Source organism: Felis catus, chromosome A2, assembly GCF_018350175.1.
Source record: "Felis catus isolate Fca126 chromosome A2, F.catus_Fca126_mat1.0, whole genome shotgun sequence".
NCBI lineage: Eukaryota > Metazoa > Chordata > Mammalia > Carnivora > Felidae > Felis > Felis catus.
Window position 1 is genome coordinate 40,327,802 of NC_058369.1, and position 25,601 is coordinate 40,353,402.

Sequence of the window (25,601 nt, forward strand, 5' to 3'; positions counted from 1 at the left end):
AGCTATGTTGTAATTATTTGTTTCTATGTTTCTTTCCCCCAGAGAAGGCAGATCAAAGGCCGACTTCAACTTCTGGAGGCTGAATGTCTATCACATTCTATGCCTCCATCCTTCTTCCCCACAGTCTCCTCTCCCTATGGCGGCCACATGGATCTTTACATCCGCATCAGATCCTGCTCCCCCTGGTCAAGCTCGCTGATGGTTCCAGTGGCCTTAGGGCTGCTCCGTGATCTCTTCTCCCTCCCTGTACCACTCTGACCCCATCACCTGTCTCACCTCATTCTATGCCAGCACATGGGCTCCTTGTGATTCTCCCAACGTGCCAAATGTGTTCCCACCTTAGCTGTTGCAATATCTAGTTCCACTTTCTAGAACACTCTACACATAGAGATCTTCATGGCTGTGTTTTCACTTTATCCAGAACTTTGCTCAAATACCACTTTCTCATAGGGCCTCTCAAAATCACGTTTTGTAAAAAAGGAACCCCTCACCCCACAATCACTCTGTCCTGTTGCTCTGTGGTATTTTTTCCTAAGCATTTTGTCATATCCAGATATGTTGTATTTTGCTTATTAGTTTTTTGGTCTGTTTTTACCCATTTAAAATAAAAGCCCCATTACAGAAAGGACTTGGTTGGTTTTGTTTATAGCTGTATCCACTGTGCCCCAAACTCTGCCCAGTACGTAGTAGGGCATCGATAATATTTATTGATTTAATGATTAAATCAAACGTGAACAGATTTTAATTGAGGGCCTACTGTGTGTCAGGCACCGTGTCAGACTCCAGCATATGCAAATCAAACAAGATTGGATATGTCCCTATCATCTTGAATTTTGTGGTTGATGAAGAGAGACATACAGGCAAGTACATAATTTCCCAATTCTGAACTTGAAGACTTTATGATAAAGTAAGTCGAGATGGCTCTGGGGAGATATTGAAAAGTCCTATTTAATCTAGGGTCTTCTAGAGGAAGGGGTATTTAATCTATACCTAAAAGAATCAGTAGGACTTGAGCTAAGGATGGGGTATTTTGGCGGGGTGGGGAAGAGTGTGTCTGGTTGAACTGGAAATTCACCCCATCACTGGAGACTTTTGTGGTGACCTGGGTGTTGGATACCACAGAAGTTTTACAAATGATAGTAGCCACACCTTGGGGGCTACAGCATCTCTATGCACTAAGGATTTAGAGGCAAAAATTTGATTGGAATAAGGATTGCTCTGAAGGAGTATTTGCCCAAGATGTTTGTACTTAGATCTTACTTTATTTTCACTGGGGACTTAGGGGGTCTGAGGAGATGAATTAAGCAGCATATTCACTCCTGGCCCCTTGTTAGTACCCCAGCCATGGATGCTTCTCATAGAGGCTGTCTGGCAGACCTGACCATGTATAATTTTCTGGACGAGGTCAAATTGTGGCCTCCAGCTTGTCCTCTTTCCTGGCTCACTAGACGTAAGAGAGGTTGACCCCATGTCATGAAGGCCCTCATACAGCCTGTAGAGAGGCCCATAGTGGGAGGAACTGAGGTCTCCTGCTGATATCCAGCACCATGGGAGTGGACCCTCCAGTCTCAGTCAAGCCTTCAGATGACTAGAGACCTAGTCCACATCTTGAGTGAAGCTTCTTGAGAGGCCGTGAGCCAGAAGCACCCAGCTAAGGTGGTCTCAAACTCCTCACCCACAGAAACTGTAAGGCAACACGTACTTGTTTTAAGCTGCCAAGTTTTAGGGTCATTTGATTCACAGGAAGAGATAACTGACCCAGAATTGTGCTCCGAGGATTGATATTTCTCTCCTGTAGTAACAAACACTTTGCTCAGCTCTTATCCCAACTTTCACACATGTTCTTTTTTTCTGTTTTTCTTCTCTGTGTTATGGATCTTTATTGACCCCACTGAGTAGATAAAGAAGTTGAGAAAAAAAATCTTAACAGATCTGTAAAGAGTCCATTGCAAAACTGGGAATGGTCACATTGGTGACTTTGTACCCTTGCACATTTTTACTGTTGGTTTGGCTCTTGCTATGGGCAAGGCATCTCGTTGTGGATACGGTGAACACATTATCTTATTTAATCCTTTCCTCTTTCCCTTGAAGTTGTTACTATTATTTCTCCCTATTTTCAGAGGAGAGACTTGAGGGTCAGCAAGGCTAAGGAATCTTACTAAAATCACATAGCTCATCAGTGGCAATGCTACTTTCTCACCAACTCCACTTTTAACTATGCTCTGAGGAGCTGTCTGCATTTTGGGGACAGAGGCAGGGAGACGAGAGGTCCCAGTGATGACAGTGTAACCCAGGACTTCTCAAAGTTTAATGTGCATGCAAATCACCTATAAATGAGCCCAGGAATCTGCATTTCTTTCTTTCTTTCTTTCTTTCTTTCTTTCTTTCTTTCTTTCTTTCTTTCTTTCTTTCTTTCTTTCTTTCTTTCTTTCTCTTTCTTTCTTTCTTTCTTTCTTTCTTTCTTTCTTTCTTTCTTTCTTTCTTTCTTTCTTTCTTTCTCTTTCCTTCCTTCCTTCCTTCCTTCCTTCCTTCCTTCCTTCCTTCCTTCCTTCCTTCCTTCCTTCCTTATTTTGGGGAGAGCCAAAACAGAGGGAGGGTCAAAGAGAGGGGGACAGAGGATCTGAACTGGGCTCTGTGTTGACAGGCTGACAGCAGCAAGCCTGAGGTGTGACTCGAACTCAGAAACCAAGAGATCAAGACCTGAGCTAAAGTCCGATGCTTAACCAACTGAGCCCCCTAGGTGCCCGGCACATTTCTAACCAGCCTCCAGGCCGGTCCAGTGCGGCAAGCCCCAAACCACACTCAGGTGAGCATGGGTGTGTAGAAACTTGAAACGTGAGACAAAATGACCAAAGGGACCCTGTGCACCCCCAGCAACCTCGTGCCTTGTCACAAAACTTTGGAGATCAGATTTCTTGGAATAGTAAGTGCTGACAGCGCTGTAAAAGGAAGGGCGCTCAGGAGCTTTGCCTCGTTTTTCGAAGCAGTTAGCCGGCTAATTTGGTTTAATCATCGCAGGGAAACGCAAACAGAAAGGAGAGAGCACACAGCCCTCATCCACAGCATTAAGTTTTGGCCTTCCAGACCTCTGGACTCCAGGCTTTCACCAATACTGCGTGAAGGATTTATATGTGGAATAAATATTCTTAAATCTTTATAAGGTGACTAAAATATTTATGGTTGTTTTAGTTTGGTTTGCATGCCATATTGCGCTCTTACATTAAGCAGTTTTTACACCATCAAGCTTTTCCATTAATCATTTCGGCCTGTTCCCAGCAATCTTAACCGAGGGGAGATCTATTACATTCAGCGACCAGAGCCAAATGATCTAATTTCTCCTTTGGCTGTTTCATCGAATGGTTCATAAACCTGTGGCTATTATTGTATTAGGAAGACACATTGTGGTCCTCGAGTGTCATGTTGACATGTTTACGTTTCTTTTTCTTAAGAGAAATCATGATTAAAATGGAATATTCTTTCACAGGAGGACGTTTTATAACAATTTCGGCCTGATGGAATTAAAATAGGGGAATATTTCGTCTCCCACAAATGCTGAATTGGTTGAATCAATGTCTCTGAAAGATGAAAATAATCTTGCTCCTCTCTTCTTAAGACATGGAACTATTTCAGAGGAGCTTTAAAGGAGAGAGAGATTTGCTGAGTGAGAATATTATCCCAGGAGTACAAAAAATGGTGGTGGTATTTTTTAGGGGACTTGGGGCTTGGAATGGGGCAGTCCTCATGGTGTTACTCCTTTCCTGTTGACTGAGTGTGTACACATTCTTGAGAAATAATATTCTGAATGTCTCAGAGTCCAACCTGACCCTTGAGAAGATGACAGATACCATTTTGAACACAGCTGGCTGTCGAACAACATGGGTTTGAACAGCAGGAATCCACTTTCATGCAGATAGTTCTTGATAAATACACTACAGTGTCCTTAGGATATTCTCCATAACATTTTCTTTTCTCTAGCTTACTTGATTTTAAGAATACAGTATGTAATACACATAACAAACAGAATATGTGTCAATCGACTGTTTAGTTATTAGTAAGCTTCCGGTCAACACCAAGCTCTCAATAGTTAAGTTTGGGGAGAGACAAATGTTACATGTGGATTTTCTACTGTGTGGGGGTCAGCCCTCCTAACCCCTGAGGTGTTCAAGGATTAGTTATAATGTTGATTACTAGAAAAAGAGCAAAATTGAGTCAAATAAGTTTGGTTTCCATTATTTTTTGGAGTGTGTGTGTGTTCCTTTTGGACTGGAGGAAAAATGGTCATAATCACCCTTGCACCTAAGCCATATTTACACTTTTCTATATAGCGACTAATGTTAAGAACAAATGGTCAGCCTCACTTTTTTTCTTAATTTTTTAAAATGTTTATTTACTTTTGAGAGAAAGAGAATGCGAGAGCAGGGCAGGGGCAGAGACAGAGGGAGACACAGAATCCAAAACAGGCTCTAGGCTCTGAGCTGTCAGCACAGAGCCAGACGTGGGGCTCAAACCCATGAGCTATGAGATCATGACCTGAGCTGAAGTCGGATGCTTAACCCACTGAGCCACACAGGCACCCCCTCACTTCTTTAATCATGGGACAGTTTGTCTGTTAGGAGAAAGAAAAGCCCCCAGTCTATTTAAGTTACAAAATTACCTTAACATATTAAACTTCACTATGATAACGTATCCTAAATTTTCATGCTCTGGAAGGAAATACGTTACTCTGAGCTTCACCAGTAAGAGAATTGGAGATAAGATCTAATTAAGTTCAGAAGTCATTTTGGAAACAGTCACTTTGATTCACCGACTCATTACTAGCAGTATGTTGACTCATACACAGAGCTGCCATATTCCTTTGAAAACCACACATCCGTCAGTATTTTTCACAAACATCCCTGTTTGCTTTTGGCTGTCATTTTGCATTATTATTGACAGATATGAACTGCCCACACCACTATCTGCCACCTAAACATGATTAATTTGCCACGGTATCCAAAACTAGACATGGCATTTGGAGTGGGCAATTTACATGTAATCAAAACAAGCCCAAATCAAGTCCATTGGGCTGAACCCCAGACCCTGGAGACTCTCCCACATCCGTCCATTGTCACGGCTGCTTTTGTGAATGCAAGTTGTAAGATTCAGTGTGTCTGTTGGTTTGCTGACAACTATAATTTTTAAAATAATATTTGCTGGAGTAGTCTGCTGGTGAGGAGAGCTCACAAAGGGCCAAAATTCAGTATTCTTGACCAGGATTCAAAACCTAACCTAAGTTTTGTTTGCAGGTTGATAGCCCAAAATGGTTGGTTAAAAATACATGAATGCAGATGGCTGTATGCAAGAAAGTCACAGCTGTTCAACCTGGTAAGATGCACATGTACATGTTCTCGGCCAAGGTATCTAAAGCTTTAAGCAAAAAGGCACAATAGGGGGTGTCCTTGTTCTGATGTAATTACCCCTTACCTCTGCCCTTCCTTGCTCCTCTCCTCGCTCCAGCATTATGAGGCATGAAACATGGCCAGGCTCCCTAAATCCCACAGGGCCATGATTATTTCATGATAACAATGCTCCCTGGAGTGGTCTTATTGGTATTATAAAAAGCGTTTATTGTGGAGAAAGGCTATATTTTTGGTGCTGGCAGCAAAGGCTATTGAGAGGCAAGCACAGCTGTGGTTATGGTTTGAATTGATTAATCTCATGCTTTAGACATCTCATTAGCCAATCAAAGTAATCTGAAAATAAGAAGGAAATTGGTAGAGAGGAGCAGAACACATTCAGAATGAGGCCCTTCCTTGTTTCCTGCTGCAAACAGCAGTGAAGCTTCTCCTGAGTTCTCTTTGCTCCCACTGCAGGGGAAAACGATTCATTGCACACCCTGCCCTCTCACAGTCAAATCCAGTGATCTGATTGGCTCTCTCAGTATTTTCTAAGCCATGAAGTGCCTCAATTCTATCCTCAGAGACAAGATTAGGAGGTAAACATTGGAGGCGGCCAAAAATCAAATGACGATCGTCATAAATATGAGGACATTGGCAACACAATGGTTGGGAGTGAGGGGTAGCATCCACATGGCACACTTGTCCAGTCAGCACCCCCAGAATCACTACTCAGGGTGTAGTCCTTGGTGTAGGCTGCAGTGAGAAGTCCAGCTGCACATCCCTAACACAGACATCAAAATGCGTCTCGTTCATGGAGGGAGAGCAGATACTGCCAGACACGCCAAAACAGGCACATTGTGGGCACAGATCGGCAATTAGGGATGAGCCTGGGGGCCCCTACAGTGAACAGAGGGGGTAGAAGTGGTTGGTTCTTTTAGGCACAGACATTACTGAGAAAACCCCATTAGATCCATCTGTCTTTAAAACGTAGCCTTTATCCCTTGCCTCAGTAGCAAAAACATCATTATATGCCATTAGTAGAGAGATGGTGAGCATTTTGTCAGGAACTGTTTATTTAGTATCTTTTATGAGTGTTCTGGGTGCAGAAGGGTGAGGTTCACAAGTGAGCGAGGTCTGGACTTTGTCCTTGAGCCAGCGTGCTTACAATCCAGAGCATTGATAGAGAATTCCTAACCCACTGAATGCTGTGGACCCTTTCAGTCATCTGGTGAAGTTTTAGTTTCTGAATCATATTCTCAGAATATGTTTTAAAATTATTAAATAGATATCATAGGATCACAAGAGAGGCCAGTAGTACTGACAGTTATCAAAATATTTTTAAAAATAAATCTGCGGTATAGTAGTAACATGCGGTTCCTTATTGCTGCATTAAATAACCACAATTAGTAGTGGGTCTACCAAATTAGGAATTGGTATAAAAATAATTTGATGTATCTATAATAAGTATGACATGTGAAAATATTTGCCATTTTTATGAATGGCAAAGTCACAGGTACTTGTTTCCTTTCTTTGTAGTTGAAGGGTATGTCTAATTTCAAGTAGATGTCTTTGAAAATAGGGGTGTGGATTTTTTTCCCTTCTCAGTTCAGGGTGGCATTGGCTATTTAAAACTTGCCTTAAGAAGTCCGTGGGACCACATATATGTTTAAAACGCCTTATAATTCTCTTTATGATTTCTCTCCCTATAGCACAGGTTAAAGCTGAGGTCAAGGGGAAGAGATAGAATGTTATCTGCTGGAGTCTCTGGTCACTGGGACCTCCACCCTGGGGATTGAAAAAGAGGCATGGTAGGTCTGGGATCCTCCCTCCAACTGAATCCTTTATTGGTCTGTCTTGAAGCTTTCCCTATTGTGTGAGCTGGCACATGGCGCTCTTCTGGCACTCCTCTGGCGGAGCTGCAGGTACCAAGCCCAGATGCTGCCCCTCCCCACTCCCATGCCCAGGGCAGAAGATGTGCTCCCACGGACCTTTGTAAGAAGAGTTTCAGGGGAGCCTACATGGCTCAGTGGGTTGAGCGTCCTCCTCTTGATTTCGCCTCAGGTCATGATCCCAGGGTTGTGGGATCAAGCCCCATGATGGACTCCACTCTGGGCATGGAGCATGCTTGGAATTCTCTCTGTCTTTCTCTCTCCTCCAACCCCTCTCCCCTGTTCACATGCTTTCTCTAAAATATTAAAGTAAAATAAAATAAAATAAGTTTCAAATAGACACTGCCAATTCATGGATATTCTGCAATCAAATGTACTTGCCATTTCAGCCCTAAGTGTGAAAGTGCCCCTGACGGTATTGTGTTCAAGGATGACAGTGTATAAGATCCTAAACTGAATACCTAGTTCCAGCTATGCTGAGTTCATGAGCAATGAATGTTGCTTGGTCTTACTGTGGTTTCCTCCGTCCTTGGTACTTTTGTACAACCTAATGAATTCAGCTTGCTCTGAGCAGAGGTGCTTGGTATGATTGTGCAGGTTGTGACCAAGTGTGTGAGGTCTGAGGGAAGGTGGGGCTGGATTTCCCAACCGGTGCAGAACTGAGTTCACCTTCTTGGGGCTTTTTATACCTCTTAATTTTATCCAAAGTACCTTATATGCTGGTAGGAATTTTAGGTCTTGATCTACATTCTTCCTTAATTTTTAAAAAAGTGTGTATTTTTCTAGCTCTCTCTTTCTCCTCTGCCTGAGCTAAATAAAGACCCCCTCTTTGGTCATTAAGGGAATTAGAAGCTTCCAGGGTGTAGGAGGAAGCCACTTAAACCTTCCTTTTAAAACTCTACTTTGTCCTATTTACAAAGATTCAATATATCTTATCTTCATGTTCACCCAAACTTGAGTCATTTCTATTCTATGTGTTTTCTTCTCATATTCCCATGCTATGTTTTTATTTAATATTTTTATTAAAATTTTTTTTAAGTTTATTTGAGAGAGAGACAGAGATAGCACAAGTAGGGGAGGGGCAGAGAGAAGGCAGAGTCTCAGTTAGGCTCCACATTGTCAGTACAGACCCTGATGTGGGGATCCAACTCACAAAATGTGAGATCATGACCTGAGCTGAGATCAAGATTTAGACACTTTACTGACTGTGTCACCCAGCTGCCCCTTTATTTAAAATCTTTAAGGGGCGCCTGGGTGGCTCAGTCCGTTGTACATCCGACTACTGCTCAGGTCATGATCTCACAGTTTATGAGCTCGAGCCCCACGTCGGGCTCTGTGCTGACAGCTCGGTGCCTGGGGCCTGCTTTGGATTCTGTGTCTCCCTCTCTCTCTGCCCCTCCCCCGCTCATGCTCTGTCTCTGTCTCTCTCTGTCAAAAATAAACATTAAAAAAATTTTTTTAATTCATCTTAAAACCTCAGCATACACAATAAGAAAACTCCAATTTGAAATTATTAATGAAAAATAGGAATTAATTGCCATAAAAAGAGGTAACTGTGAGAGTGCCCCATGCTATGAAAATCAAATGTTAATGTTCAATTCTACTTAAATACTGTTGTCTGAAGACCCTCAGCTCAAGGCCTACCATCTGTTAGAGCAAAGAATTATAAGCATTATAGAAATTTTAAGGACCCATTTGTACCAATTTGAGACTTTTTCTTGAGAAGAACAGGAAGAAAGTTGAAGAGGGAATAGCCTTCTGTGTGTGTGTGTGTGTGTGTGTGTGTGTGTGTGTGTGTGTGTGTGTGTGTGTGTGTTGGTTTTATTTGAGTATAGTTGACATACAATGCTACATTAGTGTCAGGTACAAAACAGTGATTCACCATCTCTGTATGTTATGCTGTGCTCACCGCAAGTATAGCTACCCTCTCTTAGCATACAGTGCTATTATAATATCATTGGCTATGCTCCGTATGCTTTTATTATCTATCTATATATATGTATTCAAAGCAAATGTATATATACATAGTCATATATATATATGTGTGTGTGTGTGTATATAAACATATATATGATATATTTTTTATTCTTGTAACTTATTCAGTAACTCGAAGACTGTGTCTCCTTCTCCATTTCACACATTTTGTCCATCCACTGCCCATTCTTCCCTCTGGCAGCCATCCCTTTGTTCTCTGTTTTTATGGGTCTGATTCTTTTCTATGTTTGTTTATTCATTTATTTTGTGTATTAGATTCCACATATGAGTGAAATCTTACGATATTTGTCTCAGCCTGACTTATTGCACTTACCATAATACCCTCTAGGTTCATCCATGTTGTCACAAATGGCAATTAGCTCATCCTTTTGTAAGGATGTACCATATTCAATTGTCTATGTATATATGCACATATATATGTATACCACATACCACATCTTCTTTATCCATCCATCTGTAGATGGGCAGTTGGGTTACTTCTGTATCTTGGCTGTTGTAAATAATGCTGCAATAAACAGGGGCACATATATCTTTTTGAATTACTGTTTTCATTACGTTTCCACAGGGGTGCATGAGGGTTCCTTTTTCTCCACATCCTCACCAACACTTTTTTTTTTTTTCATTTTAGCTATTCTGGTAGGTGAAAGTGATAGTTTATTGTGGTTTTGATTTGCATTTCCTTGATGATTAGTAATGTTGAGCATCTTTTCACGTGTCTGTCGGCCTTTAGTATGCCTTCTTTGGAAAAAAGCTATTGACTTCCTCTGTCCATTTTTAATCTGATTGTTTTCTCGTGTTCGGCTGAGTTATATAAGTTTTTTTTTTATATATTTTGAATATTAACCCTTTATCAGATATACTATTTGCAAATATATTCTCCCTATTCGCTAGGTTGCTTCTTGTTTTGTTGATGGTTTCCTTCACTGTGCAAAAACATTTTATTTTGTTGTAGTCCCAGTAGTTTATTTTTGCTTTGGTTTCTCTTGCTTGAGGAGACGTATCTAGAAAAATGTTGCTATGGCTGGTGTCAAAAATTACTGTCTGTGTTCTCTTTTAGGATTTTTCTGATTTCGGGTCTCATATTTAAGTTGTTAACCTATTTTGAGTTTACTTTTGTGTATGATGTTAAAAGGTGGTCCAGTTTTATTCTTTTGCAGGTATCTATTTTCCTTAGCATCCTTTATTGAAAAGATTGTCTTTCTCCATTCTGTATTCTTGTCTCCTTTATCATAGATTAACTAACCATATAACTGTGGGTTTATTTCTAGGCTCTCTTCTCTCTTCTATTGATTTATGTGTTTACTTTTGTGCCTGTATCATACTGTTTTAATGACTACAGCTTTGTATTATGTCTTGAAATCTGGAACTGTTATACCTCCAGCTTTGTTCTTTCTCAAGATAGCTTTGGCTCTTTGGGGTCTTTTGTGGTTTCATACAAATTTTAGTATTATCTGTTGTAGTTATTTGAAAAATGCTGTTGGTATTTTGATAGGGATTGCATTAAATTTGTAGATTTAATTTGTAGATTTATTCTGCCGTGGGTAGAACAGACATTTTAACAATCTTAATTCTTCTAATCCATGAGTATGGAATATGTTTCCATTTGTTTCTGTCACCTTCATTTTCTTTCATCAGTGTTTTGTTGTTTTCAGAGTACAAATCTTTCACCTCCTTGGTTAAGGTATTTTATTGTCTTTGCTGCAATTTTAAATGGGATTATTTTCTTAATTTTCTCTCTGCTACATTATTATTAGTGTATAGAAATGCTATTAGTTTCTGGGTATTCATTTTGTATCCTGCAACTTAACTGAATTAATTTATAACTTCTCATAGTTTTTTGGTGGAATCTTTAGGGTTTTCTGTATATAGAATCATGCCACTGCAAGTGGTAACAGTTTAACTTTTTCCTTACCAATGGATATGGATACTGCTCATTTCTTTTTCTTGTCTGATGGCTGTGACTAGGATTTGTAGTACTGTGTTGAATAAAAGTGGTGAAAGTGTCTTGTCTTGCTCTTGATCTTAGAAGAAAAGCTCTCAGTTTTTCACCATTGAGTATGATGTTGGCTTTGGCATTTTCATATATGGCCTTGTTATGTTAAGGTATTGACTCTTCTTTCAGTCTTTGGTAGAATTTATCTGTGAATCTGTCTGGGCCTAAACTTTTATTTTTGGGTAATTTTTTGATGACAGATCTAATTTTGTGACTAGTAATTTTGTTACTTGTAATTGGTCTTTTCAGATTTTTTGTTTCTTCTTGACTAATTTTAGAAGATTGTTTGAGTCTAGGAATTTATGCATTTCTTCTTGGTTGTCCAGTTTGTTGGCATATACTTTTATATCATATTCGGTTATAATCTTTTTTATTTCTGTAGTGTCGGTTGTTACTTATCTTTTGCTTCTAATTTTATTTGGGTCCTTTCTCTTTTTATTTTTTTTGATGAATCTAAGGGTTTATCAATTCTGTTTACCTTTTCAAAGAACCAGCTCTTGGATTTATTGATTATATATACATTTATATGTATATATATACATTATATGTAAATGTATATATATGTGTATATATATAAATGTATATATTATCTAATATGTAAATTTAGTCTCAAAGTCATTTATTTCTGTTCTTATGTTTATTATTTCCTTCTACTCACGTTGGTCTCTATTCTTCTTTTTCTAGTCCTTTTAGTTGTAAGGTTAAGTGTTCATTTCAGCTTTTTCTGGTTTCTTGAGTAGGCTTGTATTGCTATATATTTCCCTCTTCGAATTGCCTTTGCTATATCCCAAAGATTTTGGACCATTGTGCTTTTATTTTCATTTGTCTCCATGTACTCTTTGATCTCTTCAGTGACTCTGGTTATTCAGTAGCATATTGTTTAGCCTCTGTGTCTTGTGTTTTTTCCAGTTTTGCCCTTGCAAACTTTCTAGTTTCATACCGTTGTGGTTGGAAAAGATGGACAGTATGATTTCATTCATCTTAAATTTATTGAGACTTTTGTGGCCTAACGTGCTCTCTTATGGAGAATTTTCCATGTGCACTTGAAAAGAAAGTGTTTCTCTCTGTTCTGTTGTTCTTGGATGAAATGTCCTGTATATATCTGGTCAAATGCGTCATTTAAAGGCACTGTTTGTTTACTCATTTTCTGCCTGGTTGATATGTCCATTGATGTAATTGGCATGTTAAAGTCCCTTAACATATTTCCTTTATGTTTCTTCGTATTTGCTTTATATATTTAGATGCTCCAATGTTGGGTGCATAGATATTTATGCATGGATATTTATAATTGTTATATCCTCTTGTTGGATCGGTCTCTTTATCATTATGTAATGCCCTTTTTTTTGTATTTTGTTAATCTTTGTTTTAAAGTACATTTTGTCTGAAGTAAGTGTTGCTAACCCGGCTTTTTTTTTTCACTCTCATTTGTATGGTAGATGTTTTTCCAACTCTTTGCTTTCATTCTGTGTGTCTTTAGGCGTTAGGTGAGTCTCTTATAGGCAGCATATAGATGGGTCTTGTTTTTTAGCTGTCACTCTATGCTCTTTGAATAGACCAATTAGGCCATTTACATGTAAAGTAATTATTAATAGGTATGTACTTACTGCCATTTTGTTAATTTTTTTTCTTTTTCTTTTTTTTTTTTCTTTTTTCTTTTTTGTAGTTCTCCTCTGTTATTTTGTTGCTCTTTTTGTGACCAGTGAGTTTCTGTAAAGTTATGTTTGGTTTTCTTTTTCTTTTTTGGATGTCTATTAGAGGTTTTGGGTTTGTGATTTTAATGAGGTTCATATATAATATCCAAAGTGTATAGCAATCTGTATTAAGTTGCTAGTCACTTAAGCTCAAACACATCCTAAAATAACTTTTTTTTACTCTCTCTCCCACATTTAATGTATATGCTCTCATACTTTCCATCTTTTTATTCATAATTTTCTTACATCTAATTATGGCCATTTCTTTCCCATTTAAAGAAATTCCTTTAACATTTCTTGTAAGGCTGACTTAGTGGTAATAAATTACTTTATCTTTTGCTTGTGAAATTCTTTATCTCTCCTTCACATCTGAATGGTAGCCTTGTTGGGTGGAGTATTCTTGGTTGTGGGTTTTTTCCTTTCAGCACTTTGAATATATCACACTATTGCCTTCTGGCTTGCCACATTTTTGCTGAAAAAATAAGCTGATAGCTTTGTAGGGTTTCACTTGTACATAACTTTTTGCTTGTCTCTAGCTGTTTTTAAAATTTTCTCTTTATCTCTGTCTTCGACATTTTAATTATTATGTGTCATACTGTGGACCTCCTCGGGTTCATTTTTTTTGGAATGTTCTGTGCTTTTTGAACCTGGATGTCTATTTATATCCCTTGATTAGGGAAGTTTTCAGCTATTATTTCTTCAAATAAGTTTTCTCCTTTTTCTCTAACTTTTTCTTCTGGGACCCCTGTAATGTGAATGTTTGTTCACTTGATGTTGTTCAAATGCTGTTCACTTACCTCATTTTTAAAATTATTTTTTCTTTTTCCTGTTCAGTGTGGGTGCTATTACCCTGTTTTAAAGATTGTTGATAGGTTCGTCTGCATCTTCTAACCTGTTGATTTCCTCTAGTGTATTTTTCATTTTAACCATTGTATTCTTCAATTCTTATTAGTTCCTTTAAATATTTTCTCTCTCTTTGTTGAAGATCTCATTGAATTCTTCAATTATTCTGTGTAGCCCAGTGAGCATCATTACGATCATTCCTTTAAATCTGCAGGCACATTGCTTATCTCCATTTCATTTAGTTTTTTCCTGAGATCTTGTTTTATTCTTTGTTTTGGAGCATATCCCTGTGTCTCCCCACTTTGTTTGACTTTGTTTGTTTGTGTCTATAGATAGGTGGAACAGCTACTTCTCCTAAACTTGAGGGAATGGTCTTGTGAATGGTCATCTCTTATGTATACTGTGTGTGTTTAGTGACTTTCGTTGGCTGGATGGAGCTGTGGCTGTTGTGGGCTGGAGGTCCTGGGGCTCTCCACATATTGGGCACCATGGCAGGACAACTAAAGCTGAAGTGGGCACAGGTTGGTGCAGTCCTTGATGCTCTCCATGCAGTAGGTACCCTGGTGGGACAGCTAAAGCTGAAGTGTGTACATGCTTGGGTGTGCTAAGGTTCTACGTGCACAGGACACCTTGGTAGGATAGCTGAGGCTTAAGTGGATGTGAGCCCAGGTATCTTGGGGCTCTCCATGCAGAGGGTGCCCTAGCAGCATGGCTGCAGCTGAGGCAGGGTGAAGTTTGGGAAGTGCCAGTGTTTTCTGTCCAGTGGCACCCTGCTGGGACAACTAAAGCTGAAGTGAGTGTAGGCCAATGTGTCCCACGGTTTCGGGATGCTCTGCTCAGAGGGTTCCCTGGCAGGACAGATGAAGCTGAAGTGGCTATAAACTTGGGTGTTCCAGGAATCTCCACACAGAGGGTGCCCTAGAGGGGCAGCTGTGGCTGATGGAGGGTATAGGCTGGGAGCTCCCGGGCTGCTTCGCTTAGAGGTCACACTGGTAGGACACCTAAAGCTCAGGTGGGCATGGGCTGGTATGATCTCTTTGCCCTCTGTGCAAAGTGTGCCCTGGCAGGACAGCTGAGGCTGAAGTGGGTGCAAGCTGAGAAATCCTGGGGTGCTCATTGCAGAGAGTGCCCTGGCCAGGTGACTGGAGCCAAGGCTGGTGTGAGCAGGGGGTTCCTGGGGTCTCTGTGCAGGTTGGCTGGAACCACAGCATGAGCTAGGGATTCCCATGGGGCTTTGTGCAAGGGTCACCTTGGCAGAGAGACTGGATCCAAGGTATGTGTCAGCCAGGAGGCACCAGGGTTCTCTGCTCCAGGAGTGCCCTAGTAAGCCTTCTGAAGCTGAGGAGGTATGAGCCTGGAATGTTCTGGTTGCTTTGCACCTGCATCACCTTGGCATGAAGGCTTGGAGCTGTAGTGAACACTAACCAGGGGAGTCCCAGTGTGTACCACTCTGTGGCTGCCTTGGTGGGATGGCTGGGGCTGGTGTGGGCTAGGGACCCAGGGCTCACTGAACCAGTAGGTCAGTTACGGAGCCTGAACCCTTACTGGTCTGTACTTTCAAGGTGGAGAGGGAGCATAGCCCACGTCGGCCAGCTCCTTCCTCCCAGAGAGAATTCCAGCAGCTTTTGGCAGAGTTCTAGGAGTGGCTCTCTTACAGGCTCGTTGACTCTGAAACTTCAGCTTTTGTTCTGTGCCCCAGTACATGCAAAGCAGCAAGCTGGCTGTGGTATCTGGACACTGTTGTGGTCTGCACTTGGGGGGTGGAGAAGGAGCATAAACCATGTTGCTCGCCAGTCCCTCTGACCCTGAGGGAGTTCCACCAGGACCTCTGCCACTTGTCACAGTTCTAGTGTTGTCTCTTTTCTATGCTGGTTGCTCTTTTATTATTTATTTTGTTTTATTTTGTTTTGTTTTATTTATTTTATTTTATTTTGTTTTGTTTTATTTATTTTATTTTATTTTATTTTATTTTATTTTATTTTATTTTATTTTATTTTATTTTATTTTATTTTAATGTCTATTCATTTTTGAGAGAGAACGAGAAAGGTAGAGTGCAAGTGGGAGAGGGGCAGATAGAGAGGGAAACACAGAATTCGAAGCAGGCTCCAGGCTTGAGCACAGAGCCTGACCTGGGGCTCGAACTCACAAACTGTGAGATGATGACCTGAGCCGAAGTCAGGTGCTTAAGCCCCTGAGCCACCCAGGCACCTCATGGGTTGCTCTTTTAAACCACAGCCTTTTTTTCTGTCCCCAAGGACAGAGGAATCCACCCCTGGTCCCTCAGTATTGTTCTTCTCTACTGCAGTTTGCAGTGTGGAGTGTGGGGGTTCCCTTTGTCTCCCCTTCTCTCTTATTGTTCTCTTTTGTCGTTCTTTCTCTTGTTATGCAGATGCTGTTCAGTTAGCCCTCAGTTCTTCCTTCAGGAGGATTTATTCTTAAGGTAGGTTTATTCTAGTGTGATCTCTGGAGGAGGTAAGTTCAGGGTCTTCCTATGTTGCCGTCTTGGACTAGAACCTCTTCTGTGTTTTTTAATTTAATATTATTTGATGCCCTATCTATAGGGACCACATTCCACACAGTGACAAATGATGCCTTAATGCAATCTACCTTGTCCAATAAAGGAAATCAGTTGGAGGAGGTATCTGCTTCCATGGAATTAAAGAAAGAATAGTCTCATTTTATAAGATGTAGAAAAATGGTTTATGCCAGCCAGCTCATTTCCAACAAAATGTGGATTAGCACTTTGTAGATTTTGTCACCTCAATCCAGTTGTTATTTCCAGAGCTTAATTTGAGTGGGTCTTGAAAAGGCAGCTGGCATGATTGGGGGTGGGGATGTTCTTTACCAAGGCAGACCTTCACCATGCCTAATCTCCATGTGTGTTCTTGGGAGCAAGCTAGCTCACAGTCCACCCCACAGGTACCTTATATCAGCTTCCAAGTCTGCTAGGACTTGCAAACGGCATGACATATAATTCCGGTAGTGTATGGGACATGTTTTATGGCTTTGTCACCACAGTCTCCCTAGGAGAATTTAAACACGAAGGTAAAGGATCTATACACTGAAAACTGTAAGATATTGATGAAAGAAATTGAAGAAGACACAAATAAATGGAAAGATACACTATGTTCTTGGATCTTAAGAATTAGTGTTAAAATGTCTATACTACCCAAAGGCATTTATAGATTCAGTGAGGTTTCTATCAGAGATTTAAAAATTCATTTTCTCAAAAAATTTCATTTTTCACAGAAATAGAAAAAGCAATTTGAAAATTAATGTAAAACACAAAAGACCCTCAATAGCCCAAGTAGTCCTGAGAAAAAAGAGCAAAGCTGGAAGCCTCACATTTCCTGATTTCAAACTATACTACAAAGCTTTAGTAATCAAAACAGTATGGCATCAGTGTAAAAAACTGGCACATAGACCAATGGAATAGAATCGAGCCTAGAAATAAACCAAATTAAATTCTTAGAATTACAACACACTCTAGCTCCATCCATGTCATAGCAAATGACAAGGTTTCATTCTTTTTAATGAAATCAAAAGATTTATCTATTCATAATTTCATAGACATTTGGGTTCTTTCCATATTTTGGCTGTCGTTGATAATCCTGCTGTAAACATCAGGGTGCATGTATCCTTTTGGATTGATATTTTTGTATCCTTTGAGTCAGTAAAATAAATCACTCAGAGAAAGACAAATACCATATGACTTCACTCGTGCAATTTAAGAAACAAAACATATGAACATATAGGAAGAGGGAAAAAGGGGGGGAAATAAAACATAAGAGACTCTTAATGATGAAGAGACTGAGGTTGATGGAGGGAGGTGGGTGGGGATGGGTTAATTGGGGGATGGGCATTAAGGAGGCCACCTGTGATGAGTACCAAGTGCTATATGTAAGCGATGAATCACTGAATTCTACTTCTGAAACCAATATTAAACTGAAACCAGGTTAACTACCTAGAATTTAAATAAAAATTGAAAAAAATTTTAAATGAACTCTTGGGACTATATCTAAAAAAAGAAATGGTGTTTAAAGACTTTTGTAATGAAATGTGAGGTATCCTGATGGTACAAGAAACAGCTCTTCAAGTAAACCAGAAATGAGATGATGGATTCAGGTGACGATATTGTCTGTTATTCTGAGTCAGGCAATGTGATAGCCTTTGACTTCCTTTCTTCTATTTGATCATTCTGACAACTCCATTGGGCAGGTATTGTTACTCCCATTTTCCAGATGGGAAACCTGAGTGTTGATAGGTTTAGTAATTTGATCAAAGTCATATCGGTCCATTCTTCGTCACTAAGGAGCTGTGATTTTTAGAAGGTCGTGCCACTTTCTTTTCCGTCTTCCTCATTTCTAGAATCACGAACTTTGACCAGTAGTTTTGAGCTTGAATCTCAACCACAAACTGGGTGTTTTAAAATGGAAGATATGTATTCTTTCACAATTCTGGAGTCTAGAATTCCAAAATCAAGGTGTCCTCAGGATCCACATGCCCTCCAAAGTTTCTGGGGGACAGTCCTGCCTTGTTTCTTTTCACTTCTGGTGGCTCCAGACCATCTTTGGCATGTGACTGCATCCCTCCATTGTGTGCCTCCAGCTTCATGTGGCCTTTTTGTCTTCTGTATCTTCTCTTTTATAAGGATGCTTACTGGATTTAGGGCCCACCTGGATTAATCTGTGATGATCTTACCTTGAGACCGTTAACTCTAAATGGCTTTTATGATGTTTAAGTATGTTCCTTCTATCCCGACTTTGTCGAGGGTTTTTGTTAAGAAAGGATGCTGAATTTTGTCAAATGCTTTTTCTGCATCGATTGACAGGATCATATGGTTCTTATCTTTTCTTTTATTAATGTGATGTATCACATTGATTGATTTGCAAATATTGAACCAGCCCTGCAGCCCATGAATGAATCCCACTTCATTATGGTGAATAATTATTTTTGTATGCTGTTGAATTCGATTTGCTAGTATCTTGTTGAGAATTTCTGCATTTGTATTCATCAGGGATATTGGCCTGTAGTTCTCTTTTTTTGCTGGGTCTCTGTCTGGTTTGGGAATCAAAGCAATGCTGGCTTCATAGAATGAGTCTGGAAGTTTTCCTTCCCTTTCTATTTTTTGGAACAGCTTGAGAAGGATAGGTATTATCTCTGCTTTAAATATCTGGTAGAATTCCCCAGGGAAGCCATCTTGTTGGGAGATTTTTGATAACTGATTCAATTTCTTCCCTGGTTATGGGTCTATTCAAATTTTCTGTTTCTTCCTGTTTAGTTTTGGAAGTGTGTGGGTGCTTAGGAATTTGTCCGTTTCTTCCAGGTTGTCCATTTTGTTGGCATATAATTTTTCATAGTATTCCCTGATAATTGCTTGTAGTTCTGAGGGATTGGTTGTAATAATTCCATTTTCATTCATGATTTTATCTATTTGGGTCCTCTCCCTTTTCTTTTTGAGAAGCCTGGCTAGAAGTTTATCAATTTTGTTTATTTTTTCAAAAAACCAACTCTTGGTTTTATTGATATGCTCTACAGTTTTTTTAGATTCTATATTGTTTATTTCTGCTCTGATCGTTATTATTTCTCTTCTTTTGCTGGGTTTGGGGTGTCTTTGCTGTTATGCTTCTCTTTCCTTTAGGTTTGCTATTAGATTTTGTATTTGGGATTTTTCTTGTTTCTTGAGATAGGCCTGGATTACAATGTATTTTCCTCTCAGGACTCCCTTGGCTGCATCCCAAAGCATTTGGATTGTTGTATTTTCATTTTCATTTGTTTCCATATATTTTTTAATTTCTTCTCTAATTGCCTGGTTGACCCACTCATTTTCTAGTATGGTGTTGTTTAACCTCCATACTTTTGGAGGTTTTCCAGACTTTTCCTCTGGTTGATTTCAAGCTTCATAGCATTGTGGTCTGCAAGTGTGCACGGTATGATCTCACCTCTTTTATACTTATGAAGGGCTGTTTTGTGACCCAGTATGTGATCTATCTTGGAGAATGTTCCATGTGCACTCGAGAAGAAAGTACATTCTGTTGCTTTGGGATGCAGAGTTCCAAATATATCACTCAGTCCATCTGATCCAATGTATCATTAAGGGCCCTTATTTATTTATTGATTCTGTGTCTAGATGATCTATCCATTGTTGTAAGTGGAATATTAAAGTCCCCTGCAATTACCACATTCTTATCAATCAGGTTGCTTATGTTTGTGATTAATTTTTTTTATATATTTGGGGGCTCCCGTATTCAGTGCATAGACATTTATAATTGCTAGCTCTTCCTGATGGATAGACCCTGTAATTGTTATATAAAGCCCACAGCTAATATCATCCTCAATGGGGAAAAACTGAGAGCTTTCCCCCTGAGATCAGGAACACGACAGGGATGTCCACTCTCACTGCTGTTGTTTAACATAGTGTGGGAAGTTCTAGCATCAGCAATCAGACAACAAAAGGAAATCAAAGGCATCAAAATTTCAAAGATGAAGTCAAGCTTTCACTTTTTGCAGATGACATGATACTATACACGGAAAACCCGATAGACTCCACCAAAAGTCTGCTAGAACTCCTACATGAATTCAGCAAAGTCGCAGGATACAAAATCAATGTACAGAAATCAGTTGCATTCTTATACACTAATAGTGAAGCAACAGAAAGACAAATAAACTGATCCCATTCACAATTGCACCAAGAATCATAAAATACCTAGGAATAAATCTAACCAAAGATGTAAAAGGTGTGTATTGCTGAAAACTACAGAAAGCTTATGAAGGAAGTTGAAGAAGATACAAAGAAATGGAAGAACATTCCGTGCTCCTGGATTGGAAGAATCAATATTGTCAAAATGTCAATACTACCCAAAGCAATCTACACATTCAGTGCAATCCCAATAAAAATTGCACCAGCATTCTTCTCGAAACTAGAAGAAGCAATCCTAAAATTTGTATGGAACCACAAAAGACCCCAAATAGCCAAAGTAATATGGAAGAAGATGACCAAAGCAGGAGGCATCACAATCCCAGACTTTAGCCTCTACTACAAAGTTGTAATCATCAAGACAGCATGGTATTGGCACAAAAACAGACACATAGACCAGTAGAATAGAATAGAGACTTCAGAATTGGACCCACAAAAGTATGGCCAACTCATTTTTGACAAAGCAGGAAAGAATATCCAGTGGAAAAAAGACAGTCTCTTTAACAAATGGTGCTGGGAGAACTGGACAGCAACGTGTAGAAGAATGAAACTAGACCACTTTCTTACACCATTCACAAAAATAAACTCAAAATGGATAAAGGACCTAAATGTGAGACAGGAAACCATCAAAACCCTAGAGGAGAAAGCAGGAAAAAACCTCTCTGACCTCAGCCGCAGCAATCTCTTACTTGACACATCTCCAAAGGCAAGGGAATTAAAAGCAAACATGAACTATCGGGACCTCATGAAGATAAAAAGCTTCTGCACTGCAAAGGAAACAACAAAACTAAAAGGCACCTGACAGAATGGGAAAAGATATTTGCAAATGACATATCAGACAAAGGGCTAGTATCTAAAATCTACAAAGAACTCACCAAACTCCACACCCGAAAAACAAATAACCCAGTGAAGAAATGGGCAGAAAACATGAATAGACACTTCTCTAAAGAAGACATCCAGATGGCCAACAGGCACATGAAAAGATGCTCACCATCACTCATCAGGGAAATACAAATCAAAACCACACTGAGATACCACCTCACGCGAGTCAGAGTGGCTAAAATGAACAAATCAGGAGACTATAGATGCTGACGAGGATGTGGAAAAACAGGAACCCTCTTGCGCTGTTGGTGGGAATGCAAACTGGTGCAGCCACTCTGGAAAACAGTGTGGAGGTTCCTCAAAAAATTAAAACTACATCTACCCTATGACCCAGAAACAGCACTGTTAGGAATTTGCCCAAGGGATACAGGAGTGCTGATGCAAAAGGGCATCTGTACCCCAATGTTTATAGCAGCACTCTCAACAATAACCAAATTATGGAAAGAGCCTAAATGTCCATCCACTGATGAATGGATAAAGAAGTTGTGGTTTATATATACAATGGACTACTACTTGGCAATGAGAAAGAATGAAATATGGCCTTTTGTAGCAACATGAATGGAACTGGAGAGTGTTAAGTGAAATAAGTCATACAGAGAAAGACAGATACCATATATTTTCAGTCTTATGTGGATCCTGAGAAACTTAACAGAAGACCATGGGGGAGGGGAAGGGGGGAAAAAAGTTACAGAGAAGGAAGGAGGCAAACCATGAGAGACTCTTAAAAACTGAGGATAAACTGAGGGTTGATGAGCGGTGGGAGGGAGGGTGGGCATTGAGGAGGGCACCTGTTGGGATGAGCACTGGGTGTTGTATGGAAACCAATTTGACAATAAATTTCATAATAAATAAATAAGTAAGTAAGTAAATAAGAGACCCTTAACTCTAACTTCAAAGATTCTTTCCAAATAAGGTCACATTCACAGGTTTGGGGGTTAGGACATGGACATAACTTTCAGGGGCTACCATTTCATCCCTACACTGCGTCTCTGGTACCCAATCAGAGAAGGAAGAAACTGAAGAACACTGTGATGCTTCTAGCCAGTCCTGAAATAGTGCAACTCCCTTCTCTGTGTTAAGACAGTGGCATTGAAAAAGGTGAGGAAGAAATAAGAGAAAGACATCATGACAGAGGAAAGAGAGCTGTTTCATTCATGGCTTTCAGAGTCACCTGGTTTCCCTGACGGCACTGTAGTGCCAGTCTCACGGTCGAGTCACCCGCCTACACACCTGCCTTCCGTGCCCATGGCACACAGGTTTCTTAGAAAAGCTACCCTTGAACTGCCTTGATAGGCAGCGCACCCCACATCTTCAGAATTCTCCCCAGGTCTTCAGCCATTTCCCAATGGGCTGCCCCCTCTAAAACAAACGAAGTTATCATTCAGGAAGGGCCTCCTGATATCCTCAGATTTGCATACCCAGATGAGGCTGCAAAGCCATTTATCTCTCGAGAGCAGCCTGCTGTGGTCCCTTTTATTTTTTTATGGGATTGTCCTTAAATGGGTGATTAGTTTGGGGTGATTTATAAATGCTTCAAGCTTGGCAATTTCCTCCTTAATGAGTGGACAGATTTGTGTCTGGCTTTAAGCAGCCTTGGTTTTTGTTGTTTGAGCGTGTTCGCCTCCCCCGCCCCTCCCCCCGCAGCCCCCACTCGGAGTTGGCTTCAGCCTCAGTCAGCTTGATCTTTCACCACAGTCTCCCAGCATTTAAAATCTGCCCGTCTTTGGCCATTTATTTTTTTGGAAAGGCAGAAAATGAGACACACATGGCTTCTTCTTCTCGTTCCCCTCTCATTCAGGCACAAGAGGGAATTGCACTGACCTTGGCTCTGTTATTTATCCTTGCTGGGCCTTGGTTTACTCATTGGAAGGCAGAAAAATGACAGAATCTTGTTCTGTCTTAGGGGTTGTTTGAGAATGGAATTAGCTAACGTTAGGAAACTGCTTAGCGCCCTTCTCTGTTCCTGGTTAGCCCTTGATGAATGTTACCTGCTGTTTTTCCTGTTTTGATGATATGGCACGAGGCAAGCATGAAAAGTGAGGACCCTTTGAGCTTGATGCTCCTAAACCCCATTTTATCTACTTACCATTACTCATTCTTGGCCTCTGTACAGTGAGGCTTATCTGTGGTGATTCCAGCTTTCTCCCTCACTGTGATGATACACCCTCACTTGCTCGGTTACTGCATTATATTTTGCTTTGTTCTATTTTTAATTTAATTTTTAGGCTTGCTGAAGTAATAAATGTACAGCAGAAGTCACCTTCCCCTTCCTGGGGCTCCCTTTCTGGAGGCAAAATTACTTTCATCTTTTTTAGCTATTTTCCGCCATTGGCTACTTCTACATTTTTAAGAAATAAAGTTACATTGTTGTTTCTTGACTGACGTTTTTTAGACTATTTACAGTCTTCCTAAAATGGAAGATGATAGATTCAATTTTTATATACTCTCCCACACAGACCCTCACATAAGCTTCCCTTTTCCTCATTTTTCCATTGCTGTTACCTCATAATTTGGGGTCACGTTCCTATTCTGTACTCTTATTACTTTCATTATGTAGACATTGTTGACTGCTGAGCCGTGTAGTGAATGATACAGTTAACTCTTCCTGTCCTGTACAACCTGGATAATTGCTTTCATTACTTATTTTAATTTGCTTAGCTTTCTGGGTACTTGTCACGAATTTTTTTTCTCAACTACTCTGGTAAAACATTAAGACCATTTTTAATATAGACCAACACATCAGATACACCATCAGTTTTATTTCCTGAGAATCACTATTCTGTACCAACCCGACCTGGTTGTCCCATGAGCCAGCTGCACGATTATCTTCCAGGGACTCCCTTTCCTCTTGTGATTGGTGTTCTCTTTCCTGGACCTGATGGAAATTATTCTTGGTTTACTCGCTCATTTCAGTGTCCCAAATCCTCTAGCATCCTGGTGAGACAGGATGTCTGGAACACAAACAATATGAATGCTAGACATTGGGGGAAAAGACATTTTATTGTTACATTTGATTAACACTATTTGGGTGTGTAATTCTGGATTGGAAGTAATTCTCAGAAAAGTCGAGGCCTTGCTCTGTTGCCTTTTAGCTTTCAAGTTTGTTGTTGAGAAGTCTAATGGTGATTTTTTTTTAATTTAATTTTTCTTTTTTTTTGAGAGAGAGAGCAAGCCAGGGAGAGAGAGAATCCCAAGCAGCCTCTGCACTGTGAGCGCAGAGCCCAGCACGAGGTTCCATCTCATGAACTGTGAGATCATGACCTGAGCAGAAACCAAGAGTCAGATGGTTAACCAACTGAGCCACCCAGGTGCCCCCTAATGCTGATTTTTTATCTTTTATGGGTGATATGCATGTGTTTATATGTATATATGCATATATTTGCCTCTCAGAAAGTCCTTAGGTATGTAGGTGTATGTGTACATACTTGTGTGTGTGTTTTAGGAAGTCCTCTGCCTTCTTAGTCCATCGTGCTCTAAAACTGTCCTAATGATTAAAGTGGACTTTTAGTTAGCTGCTTGGTCCGGGGATCCATGAGCTTTTTCATTCTAAAAATTCATTTTCTGTTGCTCTTGCATATTTTCTAGTTTTATGCATTGATAGATCCCCTTCCCTTCTTTCCTTTTTCCTGTTTACTCCTTCTGGGCCTCCCATTTTGGACTCTTTAGACTGAGCCTCTAATTTTATTGAATCTCTTCTACTTCCTGTATATTTTATCTTTTATTATACTTCCTGAGAGATTCTTCTCAACTGTTTCTTCCACTTCTTGAACTAATATTTTTCTATCATAAGTTTCTAGATAGTCTTTGTTATTCTGAAAATGTTTCCTTTTATAGAATTCTGGTTTTGTTTCCTGGATATGATATATATATATATGTGTGTATATATATACATATATATGTATACATATATATGTACATATGTAGACATAGGTGTATATATACATATATATGTACATATATGCATATATACATATATATGTGTATATGTATACATACATATACATATATACATATATACATATATGTGTATATATATATATATTTTATCTCTGTAAGTATGGTAATTAGGGTATTTGGAAATTTAATTCCATTTCATGTACTATATTTTTTTTCCTACTTTACCCCAATCTATTTGTTTTGGTACTAAGCTTTCATTTTTGAAGATTTATCCACGAATCTGGTTGTCGTTGATTGCTCATTCATATTTTAAGAAGTAGGGAAGAAGCTGATTGA

The 25,601-nt window shown here is 39.7% G+C and overlaps 2 long non-coding RNA genes across 3 annotated transcripts in view; both read left to right on the plus strand.

Annotated features, from left to right (window-relative positions):
- LOC123383752 overlaps positions 1–628 on the plus strand; it is a 195,858-nt gene extending 195,230 nt beyond the window's left edge. For both annotated transcript variants that reach the window (XR_006593904.1, XR_006593905.1), the window contains one exon: positions 43–628. This is a non-coding gene — a long non-coding RNA (uncharacterized LOC123383752). The remainder of the gene's footprint in view (positions 1–42) is intronic.
- Positions 629–2,647: 2,019 nt separating this feature from the next.
- Positions 2,648–16,230, plus strand: LOC123381212. The gene is made up of 4 exons (XR_006587948.1): positions 2,648–2,806; positions 5,286–5,364; positions 7,088–7,186; positions 16,179–16,230. It is a non-coding gene; the product is annotated as an uncharacterized LOC123381212 (long non-coding RNA).
- Positions 16,231–25,601: the final 9,371 nt, after the last annotated feature.